This window comes from Neovison vison, chromosome 11 (assembly GCF_020171115.1).
Source record: "Neovison vison isolate M4711 chromosome 11, ASM_NN_V1, whole genome shotgun sequence".
Classification (NCBI taxonomy): Eukaryota; Metazoa; Chordata; class Mammalia; order Carnivora; family Mustelidae; genus Neogale; species Neogale vison.
The window spans coordinates 212,236,338-212,251,279 of NC_058101.1; the positions used below are offsets into that span (position 1 = coordinate 212,236,338).

Below are 14,942 nucleotides of genomic sequence, written 5' to 3' on the forward strand. Positions count from 1 at the left end.
TCGGCTGTAGGGCGGACAGATTAGTGGGTGAGGTAAAGTCACAGGGCAAGAGCAGGTGCGCAGGTGAAGGTGTTTGCCTCTTCTTGTAATACCGAAACTGTGACATTCAGACCTCAAGAGACACCCTTCCATCCAGTAAGGAGGACAGGGTGCAGGAGCTCTCATGGACCTCATCCGTGTGAGCAACCTGCTGTAGTCTGAACGGTTGTATCCCCCAAAATTCACTGCTTGGAATTCCAATCCCAGCATGGTGGTGTTAGGAGGTAGAGAGGTTGGGAGGGCTCAGGTTATGTGGGTGGTGCCTGTGCCCTTATAGAAGAGATCCCGCAGAGCCCCAGCCCCTTCCACCAGGGCGGGATGCAGGGAGAAGGTGCTGGCCATGAACCAGAAATAGGGCGCTCACCTGAAGGTGACCTTCAGCTTGGGTCTCCATTCTTCAGAATTGTGAGATAGGAATTTCTGGTTTTTATAGGCCACCCACTTTGTGGTTTGTTAGACTAGCCTAAGTGGACAGAGATAATAATACAGCTCATCCCATTTTCTCTGTTGGCCTTTTTCTTTCCCTAGCTACAGAGTTCAAATCCTCTGAGATTCTTTTGATTTACTATGCGTTTTCTCAGAATGCAGTCATACAGTATAGAAAGCCCAGCTTTACCGTCATTTTGTTCAAATGCCTGGAAACATATGCATGTATTTAATACATATACATACATGAAATCTATACATCTATATACACTCTATATGGCATTTTTACAAAACATTCTGGAACTCTCACTCTGTGTGCCTAAATAATTTTTCTCTACAGCATATCCGAATTACTGAAAGCCTAACTCTGGTCCCACAAGTCTCATATTTATAAACACAGGTGATTCATCTCTACACCCGTTGTCAAGTACTGCTTCTTACAAACATGTCCTCAAGAACGAACGAGTGCATAAAGATAAGGCAGTAAAGGAGGAGTTCTATAAGCGGAACTTGCTGCTAGCTTTATATGAAACGGACCATACCTGAGGAAATAAATGAATAGTTAAAAACTAGTAACTGTCACTCAAAAATGGCTTTCCACAGTTCTCCTGGCACTACAGCTAATGAATATTTATTAACAACCACCACAATGCAAAACAAAACAAAAACCAAAGAAAAACAAAAAGGTGACCCCGAATAAAAAGTGAAAAATAACTTCTCACAAAACTTGAGTGCCTGTGAGGTGATTGGTCCCAGCAGGTAAGACTGGCGGATCCCCCACTTCCCAGCCGAGCAGTTGGAGGACCTCCACAACTACCCCAGATTAAAAATAAAAAGGGTTTAAGAGATATAATTCATCATCATCAATGTCCACGATATCCATCCATGTTTCCAGAACTTCCTCTGGTGAAGCTAAATGTAAAAACCATGTTTCCAACCATACTCCTCAAAGGAAAAACAAGTCTTAAATGAAAAGTGGATAAAATCAGACAAAACCAAGGCCTCGTTGGAATTACCGGTTGATGGAAGGACAAGAACAAACAGTGCAGAGGAGGAAGAGGCTCCAGAGAACTGGAACTCGGTGAGGTCGAAGGAGGTGTGAGTGAGAGCGAACACATATGCTCAAGGTAATTAAGTGTGGGAGGGAACTTGAGCAGCTAATCTGGTTATTTCTCCTCTGCTCCGATGAGGAAGTAGGTGTCAGGGCTATTCCTCCTAAGTTTAAAGTGTGGGTGTAGCCAGGGAGTACTAAGAGGGAGGTAAGTGTTCCAGTTAGCAACTAACTGCTAGATATAAGCTCACCTCAACACACAGACATCCGGACGGCCAACAGACATGAAAGGAGGCTCCACATCACTCATCAGGAAAATGCAAATCAAAACAAAAGTGAGATCCCGCCTCACATCAGAATGGCTAAAATTAACCAGTCAGGAAACAACAGATGCTGGCGAGGATGTGGAGAAAGGGAAACTCTCACACTGTTGGTGGGAATGCAGACTGGTGCAGCCCCTCTGGAAAACAGCATGGAGGTTCCTCCAAAAGTTGAAAATAGAGCTACCCTATGACCCAGCAATCACACTATTGGGTATTTACCCAAAGGATACAAAAATACCCATTCAAAAGGGTTACATGCAACCTAATATTTACAGCAACATTATCAACAACAGCCAAATTATGGGACTAGCCCAAATGTCCTTTGACTAATGAAGGGATAAGAAAGAGGTGGCCGCCCTGGTATGATTCCGTCCTGAGCGGCTGTTCTGTGAACAGTAGTCGTTTTCTCTGTCCGCCTTCTCTCCCACCTAAGTGCGAGCCACCACCCCATGGAAGATTCGATGGATATGGACATGAGCCTCCTGAGGCCCCAGAACTACCTTTTTGGTTGTGAACTAAAGGCTGACAAGAATTATCACTTTAAGGTGGATAATGATGAAAATGAGCACCAGTTACCTTTAAGAACGGTCAGTTTAGGAGCTGGTGCAAAGGATGAACGGCACATTGTTGAAGCAGAGGCAATGAATTATCAAGGCAGTCCAATTAAAGTCACACTGGCAACTCTGAAAATGTCTGTACAGCCAACGGTTTCCCTTGGGGGCTTTGAAATAACACCAGCTGTGGTCTTACGGTTGAAATGTGGTTCAGGGCCTGTGCATATTAGTGGACAGCACTTAGTAGCTGTGCAGGAAGATGCAGAGCCAGAAGATGAAGAGGAAGAGGACGTGAAACTCCTCAGTATATCTGGAAAGCGTTCTGCCCCTGGAAGTGGTAGCAAGTTTCCTCAGAAAAAAGTAAAACTTGATGCTGATGAAGATGATGATGAAGATGACAATGATGACGACAGTGATGACGATGATGACGATGATGATGACGATGAAGATGATGATGATGATGACGACGATGAAGAAGATGATGATGATGATGATGACCATGATGACGATGATGAAGATGATGATGATGATGATGATGATTTTGATGAGGAGGAAGCTGAAGAAAAGGCTCCAGTAGAGAAATCTATATGAGATACTCCAGCCAAAAATGCACAGAAATCGAACCAGAATGGAAAAGACTCAAAATCATCAACACCAAGAACAAAAGGTCAAGAAAAAACAGGAAAAGACTCCCAAGACACTGAAAGGACCTAGTTCTGTAGAAGACATTAAAGCAAAAATGCAAGCAAGTATAGAAAAAGGTGCTTCTCTTCCCAAAGTGGAAGCCAAGTTCATCAATTGTGTGAAGAATTGCTTCCGGATAACTGACCAAGAGGCTATTCAAGATCTCTGGCAGTGGAGGAAGTCTCTTTAAGAAAATAGTTTAAACGGTTTGCTAAAATTTTCCGTCTTATTTCATTTCTATAACAGTTGATATCTGGCTGTCCTTTTTATAATGCAGAGTGAGAACTTTCCCCACCGTGTCTGATAAATGTTGTCCAGGTTCCATTGCCAAAAATGTGTTGTCCAAAATGCCTGTTTAGTTTTCAAAGATGGAACCCTTTGCTTGGTTTTAAGTATGTATGGAATGTTGGTGTAGAGAAATGCAACTGATTTCTGTGCATTGATCTTATATCCTGACACTTTACTGAATTCCTGTATAAGTTCTAGCAGTTTTGGAGTGGAGTCTTTTGGGTTTTCCACATAGAGTATCATATCATCTGCGAAGAGTGATAATTTGACTTCTTCTTTGCCGATTTGGATGCCTTTAATTTCCTTTTGTTGTCTGATTGCTGAGGCTAGGACTTCTAGTACTATGTTGAATAGCAGTGGTGATAATGGACATCCCTGCCGTGTTCCTGACCTTAGTGGAAAAGCTTTCAGTTTTTCTCCATTGAGAATGATATTTGCAGTGGGTTTTTCATAGATGGCTTTGATGATATTGAGGTATGTGCCCTCTATCCCTACACTTTGAAGGGTTTTGATCAGGAAGGGATGCTGTATTTTGTCAAATGCTTTTTCAGCATCTATTGAGAGTATCATATGGTTCTTGTTCTTTCTTTTATTGATGTGTTGTATCACATTGACTGATTTGCGGATGTTGAACCAACCTTGCAGCCCTGGGATAAATCCCACTTGGTCGTGGTGAATAATCCTTTTAATGTACTGTTGAATCCTATTGGCTAGTATTTTGGTGAGAATTTTTGCATCTGTGTTCATCAAGGATATTGGTCTATAGCTCTCTTTTTTGATGGGATCCTTGTCTGGTTTTGGGATCAAGGTGATGCTGGCCTCATAAAATGAGTTTGGGAGTTTTCCTTCCATTTCTATTTTTTGGAACAGTTTCAGGAGAATAGGAATTAGTTCTTCTTTAAATGTTTGGTAGAATTCCCCCGGGAAGCCATCTGGCCCTGGGCTTTTGTTTGTTTGGAGGTTTTTAATGACTGTTTCAATCTCCTTACTGGTTATGGGTCTGTTCAGGCTTTCTATTTCTTCCTGGTTCAATTTTGGTAGTTTATATGTTTCTAGGAATGCATCCATTTCTTCCAGATTGTCAAATTTGTTGGCGTAGAGTTGCTCAAAGACAGAAGAAAGAGAAATTAAGGAGTCAATCCCATTTACAATTGCACCCCAAACCATAAGATACCTAGGAATAAACCTAACCAAAGAGGCACAGAATCTATACTCAGAAAACTATAAAGTACTCATGAAAGAAATTGAGGAAGACACAAAGAAATGGGAAAATGTTCCATGCTCCTGGATTGGAAGAATAAATATTGTGAAAATGTCTATGCTACCTAAAGCAATCTACACATTTAATGCAATTCCTATCAAAGTACCATCCATCTTTTTCAAAGAAATGGAACAAATAATTTTAAAATTTATATGGAACCAGAAAAGACCTCGAATAGCCAAAGGGATATTGAAAAACAAAGCCAAAGTTGGTGGCATCACAATTCCGGACTTCAAGCTTTATTACAAAGCTGTCATCATCAAGACAGCATGGTACTGGCACAAAAACAGACACATAGACCAATGGAACAGAATAGAGAGCCCAGAAATAGACCCTCAACTCTATGGTCAACTAATCTTCGACAAAGCAGGAAAGAATGTCCAATGGAAAAAAGACAGCCTCTTCAATAAATGGTGTTGGGAAAATTGGACAGCCACGTGCAGAAAAATGAAATTGGACCATTTCCTTACACCACACACAAAAATAGATTCAAAATGGATTAAGGACCTCAATGTGAGAAAGGAATCCATCAAAATCCTTGAGGAGAACACAGGCAGCAACCTCTTCGACCTCAGCCGCAGCAACATCTTCCTAGGAACATCGCCAAAGGCAAGGGAAGCAAGGGCAAAAATGAACTTTTGGGATTTCATCAAAATCAAAAGCTTTTGCACAGCAAAGGAAACAGTTAACAAAACCAAAAGACAACTGACAGAATGGGAGAAGATATTTGCAAACGACATATCAGATAAAGGACTAGTGTCCAAAATCTATAAAGAACTTAACAAACTCAACACCCAAAGAACAAATAATCCAATTAAGAAATGGGCAGAGGACATGAACAGACGTTTCTGCAAAGAAGACATCCAGATGGCCAACAGACACATGAAAAAGTGCTCCATATCACTCGGCATCAGGGAAATACAAATCAAAACCACAATGAGATATCACCTCACACCAGTCAGAATGGCTAAAATCAACAAGTCAGGAAATGACAGATGCTGGCGAGGATGCGGAGAAAGGGGAACTCTCCTACACTGTTGGTGGGAATGCAAGCTGGTGCAACCACTCTGGAAAACAGCATGGAGGTTCCTCAAAATGTTGAAAATAGAACTGCCCTATGACCCAGCAATTGCACTACTGGGAATTTACCCTAAAGATACAAACGTAGTGATCCAAAGGGGCACGTGCACCCGAATGTTTATAGCAGCAATGTCCACGATAGCCAAACTATGGAAGGAACCTAGATGTCCATCAACAGATGAATGGATCAAGAAGATGTGGTATATATACACAATGGAATACTATGCAGCCATAAAAAGAAACGAAATCTTGCCATTTGCGACAACATGGATGGAACTAGAGCGTATCATGCTTAGCGAAATAAGTCAAGCGGAGAAAGACAACTATCATATGATCTCCCTGATATGAGGAAGTGGTGATGCAACATGGGGGCTTAAGTGGGTAGGAGAAGAATCCATGAAACAAGATGGGATAGGGAGGGAGACAAACCATAAGTGACTCTTAATCTCACGAAACAAACTGTGGGTTGCTGGGGGGAGGGGGGTTGGAAGAAGGGGGGTAGGGTTATGGACATTGGGGAGGGTATGTGCTTTTGGGTAAATTGGAAGGGGAGATGAACCATGAGAGACTATGGACTCTGAAAAACAATCTGAGGGGTTTGAAGTGGCAGGGGGGGGTGGGAGGTTGAGGTACCAGGTGATGGGTATTATAGTGGGCACAGCTTGCATGGAGCACTGGGTGTGGTGAAAAAATAATGAATACTGTTTTTCTGAAAATAAATAAATTGGGAAAAAAAAAGTATGTATGGAATGTTATGATAGGACATAGTAGTAGTGGTGGTCAGACAAATGGATATGGTGGGGAGACAAAAATATACATGTGAAATAAACTCAGTATTTTAATAAAGTAAAAAAAAAAGAGGTGGCATATGGAATATTACTCAGCCATAAAAAATGAATGAAATAAAAACACAGAAGGCAGATCAGGGATAAGGGATGTCTTCCAGGGACACCTCCTCTGAAAGCACATTCTCTCCCTTTCACCTACCAGTTATCAGAGTTAAACCACACTGAATAGAGCAAACATTCAAAGCCATGGAAACCCATAGACTACTTGGGGACCTCCAACAATACAAAAAATTTCTTAAAGATAAATTAAATCCTTAGACTGAAAAAAAAAACCCTCTTGAAATATATGTAGTGACAAATTATAATCTTAATAAATTTCATGTATTTGAAATCATACTACAAATGTTTCTTGGCCACCATGGAATTAATCTAAAATTCATAAATTGAATTCAATTTGGTTGATAGATTAAATTGATCTATAGATTAAGTACAATCCCAACCATTACACTGGCAGGCTTTTTGCGGAAATTAGCATGACGATTCTTAAAATTACACGGAAATTCAAGAACCTAGTATAGCAAAGACAGAAGAAAAAAAATCAGTCTATCCTCAAGGCTTACTATAAAGCTATAAATCAAGACAATGTGGCAATCACACTTCTGGGTATATATATCCAAAGGTACTGAAACCAGGATTTCAAGCCAATCTATTCACAACAGCCAAGATATGAAAGCAATCTAAGTATCCATCCACAAAAGAATGGATAAAGAAAGTATATATGGTATATATATACTATATACTATACACACACACTACTATGTAGTATACACACACACACACGCATATATCAGACACCCAGACAGCCTGTATGTATATATGTATGCATGTGTGTATATGTGTGTGTGTGTGTGTGTGTGTGTGTGTATTCAGCTTTACAAAGGAAGGAATCCTGACATCTGCAACCATATGAATGAACCTGGAGATCCTTGTGCTCAGTGAAATAAGCCAGACACAGAACGACAACTAAACTGTGATGCCATTTATATGAAGACTCTAAAGTAGTCACACTCCTAGAAATAGTGTGGACTGGTGGTTGTTAGGGGTAGAAGGAGAAACATAGACACCTTAGTCAAGGGGTACGAAATTTCAGTTAGAGAAGGTGAGTAAGTCCTGGAGATCCACACACAGCATCATGCCACAGTTAACAACACTGTGTTATATACTTAAAACTTTGCTGATGGCATAGACTTTATGTTAAATATTGTCAAAACTAAAAATAACAGTAATGATAATAAAGGCAGGAGTCAACTTTGGAGATGATGGATATTTTTATGGCCTCGGTTGTGATGATGGGTTTCACAGGTATATACATATTTCTGACTCGTCAGACTCTGTACATTAAATATGCCTGGCTTTTTTATGTGATATGCCTCAAAAAAATGGATTTTAAAAAGACAATATGGGGGCGCCTGGGTGGCTCAGAGGGTTAAAGCCTCTGCCTTCGGCTCAGGTCATGATCCCAGGGTCCTGGGATCGAGCCCCGCATCGGGCTCTCTGCTCAGCGGGAAGCCTGCTTCCTCCTCTCTCTCTCTCTGCCTGCCTCTCTGCCTACTTGTGATCTCTGTCTGTCAAATAAATAAGTAAAATATTTTTAAAAAAAAGACAATATGGTACAAGTATGAAGATTTAAGTAGAGAGCAATGGGAAATAAGAGAGTCCAGAAATAGACCCACATGTACGTGTTCTTTCTTCTTTTTAACCAAAAGTACCAAATCAGCCCAATAGGCAAAGGAAAGTCTTTTTGATAAGCAGTGAGGGATAATCTTTAAATATTAATGGGAAGAATAAATCTTACTAATGGATAAACAAATCGTGGTCTATCTGTACAACAGAATATTACGCAGCCATAAGAATGACTGAGCGCCGACGCAGCGTGCAACGGGGGAAAGCTCAGAGTCGTGCCAACCACAAGGAGTCACGCAGTAAAGGTCACATATTCTATGACTGCATTTATAGGAAACATCCAGAACAGTCGAAGCCACAGAGACAGGTTGGTGGCTGCTGGTTGCTGGGGAAAGAATCGCAGACGCAGCTGAGTAACGGCCAGAGTGTCCTTTTGGGGTGAAGAAAAATGGTTGGATACGGAGCGGACTTGGTGGTCACAAACCACTGTCAGTGCACCTGTGCATTATGAGAATTCCTTCTCAGCTAGGAAAATAAATCTTTGCTCCTTGCTCACACTCACACAGGAATTAATATAGTATAGACCTCATTATAAATCTAAACTTGTACAGGCACCTGAAGAAAATTTGGGAGACTATCTTCATGACTGGAGGATGAGCAAACTTTCTTAAGAGATGTCACAGAAATCAGACACAGTAAGAGGAAAGAATTAGTGAAACTTTAACAAAATTAAAACTTTGGTCACTGAAAGTCATGAAGAATGATTGTGTAAGGAAAACATGATTGTGCAAGGAAAAAAGAGAGAGAGGCAAACCAAGAAACAGACTCTTCACTAGAGAGAACACACTGACGGTCAGGCAAGGGCAAGGGGTGGGGGCAGGTTGAACAGGCGATGGCGATGGAGGCTGCACCTGTCGTGACCAGCACAGGTGACGCGGCTAGAGCTGAATCACTGCATCGTACACCTGCAGCTAGTAGTCCACTGCGTGTCGGCTAACTGGAATTTGAATAAAATCTTTGAAAAGAATAAAAAATAAACTGATGTGTATAAGTACATTAAAAATGATTGTGCAAATCTCAGACTTGAAGAAAAGATTCAAGAATTATGTCTCTGACAAAAGATAGGGATTCAGTATATATAAAGAGCTTGAAGTGTGATGTTTGAAAAAGACAACCCAATTAAAAAATTAGAAGAAAGGGGTGCCCGGGTGGCTCAGTGGGTTAAAGCCTCTGCCTTCGGCTCAGGTCATGGTCCCAGGGTCCTGGGTCGAGCCCTGCATCGGGCTCTCTGCTCAGCGGGGAGCCTGCTTCCTCCTCTCTCTCTGCCTGCTGCTCTGTTTGCTTGTGATCTCTCTCTCTGTATCAAATAAATAAATAAAGTCTTTAAAAAAATTAGAAAAGAGTTATTCAAATGAGCAAAAAACACGTGAAAAAGTGCACACTACCGTTCAGCATAAAAATGGAAATAAAAACCGCTGAAGTATCACTGGAGCATCATTTCTGAACACCGAGTGTGGGTGAAGATTTCAACGACTGCAATGGTATTACCACTTCAGAAAAAGATCTGGCAGTTTCTCATCTACACAGACGTGCTCTGGAAGCCAGCAATTCCAGTCCTAGGAACTTACTTCAGAGAAATGAAAACATGCTCAGAAAAAAGTCCAAGGAACAATCCTGACGTTGGTCAGTGTGACAATCAGTGGGTCCACTGCAACAGTCATGCAGTGAACACTGCTCGGGACAACAACGGAACCAGCGCCCCCTGCAGATACACGCAACATTGGGGGGAATCTCAAAAACATGCTTTGTGCAGATAGCCTCACACAAGCCACAAAACTAATCTGTAGCAGAAAAATAAATCAAAAGAGCAGCTGCCTTTGGAGAGTGGGAATGGATATGTACCTGGAAGAGCCACAAGGAACCTTCCAGAAGTGGCAGCGGTCTCCTGTGGGTTAGCAGATGTTCAGATTATCCCCGTGCTCGTGCGTGCAACACCTGGACACTCACAGGAATTAATATAGTATATATTAATATGCAATGAAATATGCACATTTGTTTGTGTAGACATTTTCCGCAGAAGACATGGAACTCTAGTTAACGATGGGCATGTTGGAAAACTCCAAGTGCTCTGTCCTGATATTTGTTACTTAGGTGGAAATTTTTTTTTTTTAAAGATTTTATTTTTATTTATTTGACAGAGAGAAATCACAAGTAGGCAGAGAGGCAGGCAGAGAGAGAGAGAGGGAAGCAGGCTCCCTGCTGAGCAGAGAGCCCGATGCGGGACTCGATCCCAGGACTCTGAGATCATGACCTGAGCCGAAGGCAGCGGCTTAACCCACTGAGCCACCCAGGTGCCCCCTTAGGTGGAAATTATTAAAAAGCTGGTGACCGGTGGGTAGCTGGACACATAGCAGCTGTACACACGGATAGACGCCTCATAAAATGAGCCTCGTACACTGTTCCTAGCAGAGACGGAGTGGCTGGAGACTTCGTCTAAGCATTTAAGGAAGAAATAATGGCAATTTTATGGCCATACTTCCCGATCTCATAAAAGAGGACTGATTATCTGAGGAGGTATAAACTTGACACCGAAACTTCACAAGAATTAAAAGTACATATGCACCAATCTCTCCCACAAATATACATGCGGAATTCCTGAACACAGTATCGGCATATAAAAAGGAGGATACAATACAAAGGAGGATACTACATCACATATCCAAATTCAAACATCCAGATCCAAAGAAACAAAGGTTGATTACACACATAATAAATATTAATAATGAGATATTTAAAAAAGTAATGCATAGCTTTGATGAAAGTGTGGTTTGTCTTCCTCCCTGATTTTATCTTATTTTATTTTCCCCTCCCCTCCCCTATGTTCATCTCTTTGTTTCTTCGATCCCACATGGGTGAAGTCATATGATATTTGTCTTTCTCTGACTGACTTATTCCTCTTGAAACCTTCATACACAAATATTGGTATTTTAACGGACACAAGTTTTTTTATAAAGAGTAATTTGGGAGTATTTAACAAAAGGGGCTTTAAAATGTACATATATATTAAATTTACATATCTACTGCTTATCATATATCATGAGAAACTATGTAATTTTTACAAATAAAACAGAACTTCTGAAGGTGCCTTTGTATACTGAATGTCAAGGGAATATCAAGCACTATGAGCACATGTTATAAGTTTTAACTCACAATAACAGAATAATTACATATTGTCCCCCATTGACTTTTAGGATTAAGCTGATTTCCTGATTCTAACCAAAAAGAAAGCTATGAACTCAAAGAATCCATATATCTATATAGTTCATAGAATATGTACATATGTTTAAAAAGACCTTTCAAGGATGATAGTTATTGAAGAATTCTTCTAGCAAACTTAATAACTCTAAAGACTAGACCAGGAAAATATAATTAAAAACAGAATTTCCTTCCACCTCAAAAATATTCTCCACAAAGGCAGAAAAGAAGGAAAACAACTATATCATTAATAAGCATTAAACCAGAATGTGATGCATCCCAGATCATTTGCTGAGAAGCTGGAGAAAGAAACTGCACCCTTTGAGAGAACCAACTGGATACAAGCCATTCTGCACATCCTCCAGATGGAGACTGACTAGTCTTCAAACAGAAGCACTCAACACCGCCACTTGTCACACGGAGCTCATCCTAAGTCCTCCTGCTAGCTCAGGTCACCATCTGTGTTGGCTACTCGGCTTTATCCAGCGGAAAATTACACTTCTCCTGTCTTGCTGGTAAGAGTCAGTTTTGCAACTTGGAGCAAAGTGGCCACTAAAGTTGGTTTCTACACTTCCACGGAAGCCAGGAGGTGGGGTTCTATCTCCTTTGCTGCATTTCAAAGGGCAGTCCCCCATGTCCTTGAGAAAGACATTCTTGGACAGTATAACTGGCAAGAGGTCTGTATAAAGATTTACATCCCAAAGAGGCAGTGAAAGAATTTACAGCTGTAAGTTATCTAAAGAAAATGCTGTAAGAAAAGGGGAGGGAGCAGTCTCTCTCTCTTTGCACCAAAGAAATCAAATTTTTTTTTTCTTTTTTGATTTGTATTTACCCTTACTGGTTATCAGCAGGCTGTGCCTTTTTTTTCCCCCCTCTCAGAGGCTATTAAGAAAGGCCTGAAAAATATAGACTCATATTCGTGATCTTCCCAAATGATTTCTTCTTGGCAAGTTATTTTTCCACATTCAATGCCATCTAACCTTCCATCATCTCAATCAAATGAAATTGAAAAAAAGGAAACCAGAGATTTAATAGATCTTTAACATCTGTGGTCCCCCAAAGGCTCAAAACCATTTCTCTCATGTATTCCTAATTTAAAAAATTCTATTTAGTATTTCCCATTTAGCCACCTGTACTTCTCAGAAAAGCAAGGAACTACTTGAGAAATATTATTTATCTAACACTGAGCATCAAATGTGAAGCTGACAGATCTTTAATTCACTCAAGAACAGGAAAAAAGGAGTCCAGGTTCAAGTTAGCTTCAGAGTGAACAACAGATACCACGGAACAACTATCAGTAAAGGTGGTCTTTCTAATGCAAAAATCCAAATTAAGTGTTTACTTAGAAAATTCTTCTACTTTCTATTATAGTTGGGTAGAACTCACAACACATGTATGACCAAAACAAACTCAAGCTTTATAAAAGCCTCAAATTCTGCTTTAATTGTTCTAATAGACAAATTCCTAGGTTTGTTCTGCTGTCAAGAAATACTTTTAATGCTATTCCAATCAAAATTCCACTGGTATTCTTCAAAGAGCTGGAGCAAATAATCCTAAAATTTGTAAGGAATCAGAAGAGACCCTGAATCGCTAAGGAAATGTTGAAAAACAAAAATAAAACGGGGGGCATCAAGTTACCTGATTTCAAGCTTTACTACAAAGCTGTGATCACCAAGACAGCATGGTATTGGCATAAAAACGGACACATAGATCAGTGGAACAGAGCAGAGAGCCCAGATATGGACCCTCAACTCTATGGTCAAATAATGTTCGACAAAACAGGAAAAAAATATATATACAGTGGAAAAAAGACAGTCTCTTCAATAAATGGTGCTGGGAAAACTGGACAGCTATCTGTAGAAGAATGAAACTCGATCATTCTCTTATACCGTACACAAAGATAAACTCAAAATGGATAAAAGACCTCAACGTGAGACAGGAATCCATCCGAATCCTAGAGGAGAACATAGGCAGTAATCTCTTCGATATCAGCCACAGCAACTTCTTTCAAGATATGTCTCCAAAGGCAAAGGAAACAAAAGCGAAGATGAACTTTTGGGACTTCATCAAAATCAAAAGCTTCTGCACAGCAAAGGAAACAGTCAACAAAACAAAGAGGCAACCCACAGAATGGAAGAAGATATTTGCAAATGACAGTACAGACAAAAGGTTGATATCCAGGATCTATAATAAACTCCTCAAACTCAACACATACAAAACAGACAATCATATCAAAAAAATGGGCAGAAGATATGGACAGACACTTCTCCAATGAAGACATACAAATGGCTATCAGACACATGAAAAAATGTTCATCATCACTAGCCATCAGGGAGATTCAAATTAAAACCACATTGAGATATCACCTTACACCAGTTAGAATGGCCAAAATTAGCAAGACAGGAAACAACATGTGTTGGAGAGGATGTGGAGAAAGGGGAACCCTCTTCCACTATTGGTGGGAATGCAAGTTGGTGCAGCCTCTTTGGAGAACAGTGTGGAGATTCCTCAAGAAATTAAAAATAGAGCTTCCCTATGACCCTGCCATTGCACTCCTGGGTATTTACCCCAAAGATACAGATGTCGTGAAAAGAAGGGCCATCTGTACACCAATGTTTATAGCAGCAATGGCCACGGTCACCAAACTGTGGAAAGAACCAAGATGCCTTCAATGGACGAATGGATAAGGAATATGTGGTCCATATACCCTATGGAGTATTATGCCTCCATCAGAAAGGACAAATACCCAACTTTTGTAGCAACATGGACGGGACTGGAAGAGATTATGCTGAGTGAAATAAGTCAAGCAGAGAGAGTCAATTATCATATGGTTTCACTTATTTGTGGAGCATAACAAATAGCATGGAGGACATGGGGAGATAGAGAGGAGAAGGGAGTTGGGGGAAATTGGAAGGGGAGGTGAATCATGAGAGACTGTGGACTCTGAAAAACAATCTGAGGGGTTTGAAGGGGCGGGGGGTGGGAGGTCGGGGGAACCAGGTAGAGGGCATGGATTGCATGGAGCACTGGGTGTGGTGCAAAAAATAATGAATACTGTTACTCTGAAAATAAAAAATAAATTAAAAAAAATATATGTGTTACAATATTCTCCACAACACATATTATGAGGACAACTACTATGTATTAAATGTTTTCTCCTCCTAAACTTCTGCAGACATGTCATCCTGTTTCAGCTTCACCATCACCATGGGCAGTGGGCACCACTATCCTGACTTTATAGGTGAGCAAAGAGAAAAACAGAGAGTAAACAGAATCCAGTTCATACAACTCTCATGACAAACATGGAAAGATACACATGCACACACACACGCTTATGCCTCACAGCACTGTCTATAGTAGCGGAGGATGAGAAATCAAAATGTTTGTCCACAGCTGTCCTCTGTCCCAAAAGATTTTATGTTCTTACAGAAAGAAATGAGAATAGTTTTTATAATGAAATGGAATGGTCCTCTAGACCAGGATCTTCCTTCTAGTAGGTCCTCCAAGAAC

At 40.5% G+C, this 14,942-nt stretch overlaps 1 pseudogene; it reads left to right on the forward strand.

The window, feature by feature from the left end:
- The first annotated feature begins 2,255 nt into the window (after positions 1 to 2,255).
- LOC122890057 lies at positions 2,256 to 3,399 on the forward strand (annotated as a pseudogene).
- Positions 3,400 to 14,942: the final 11,543 nt, after the last annotated feature.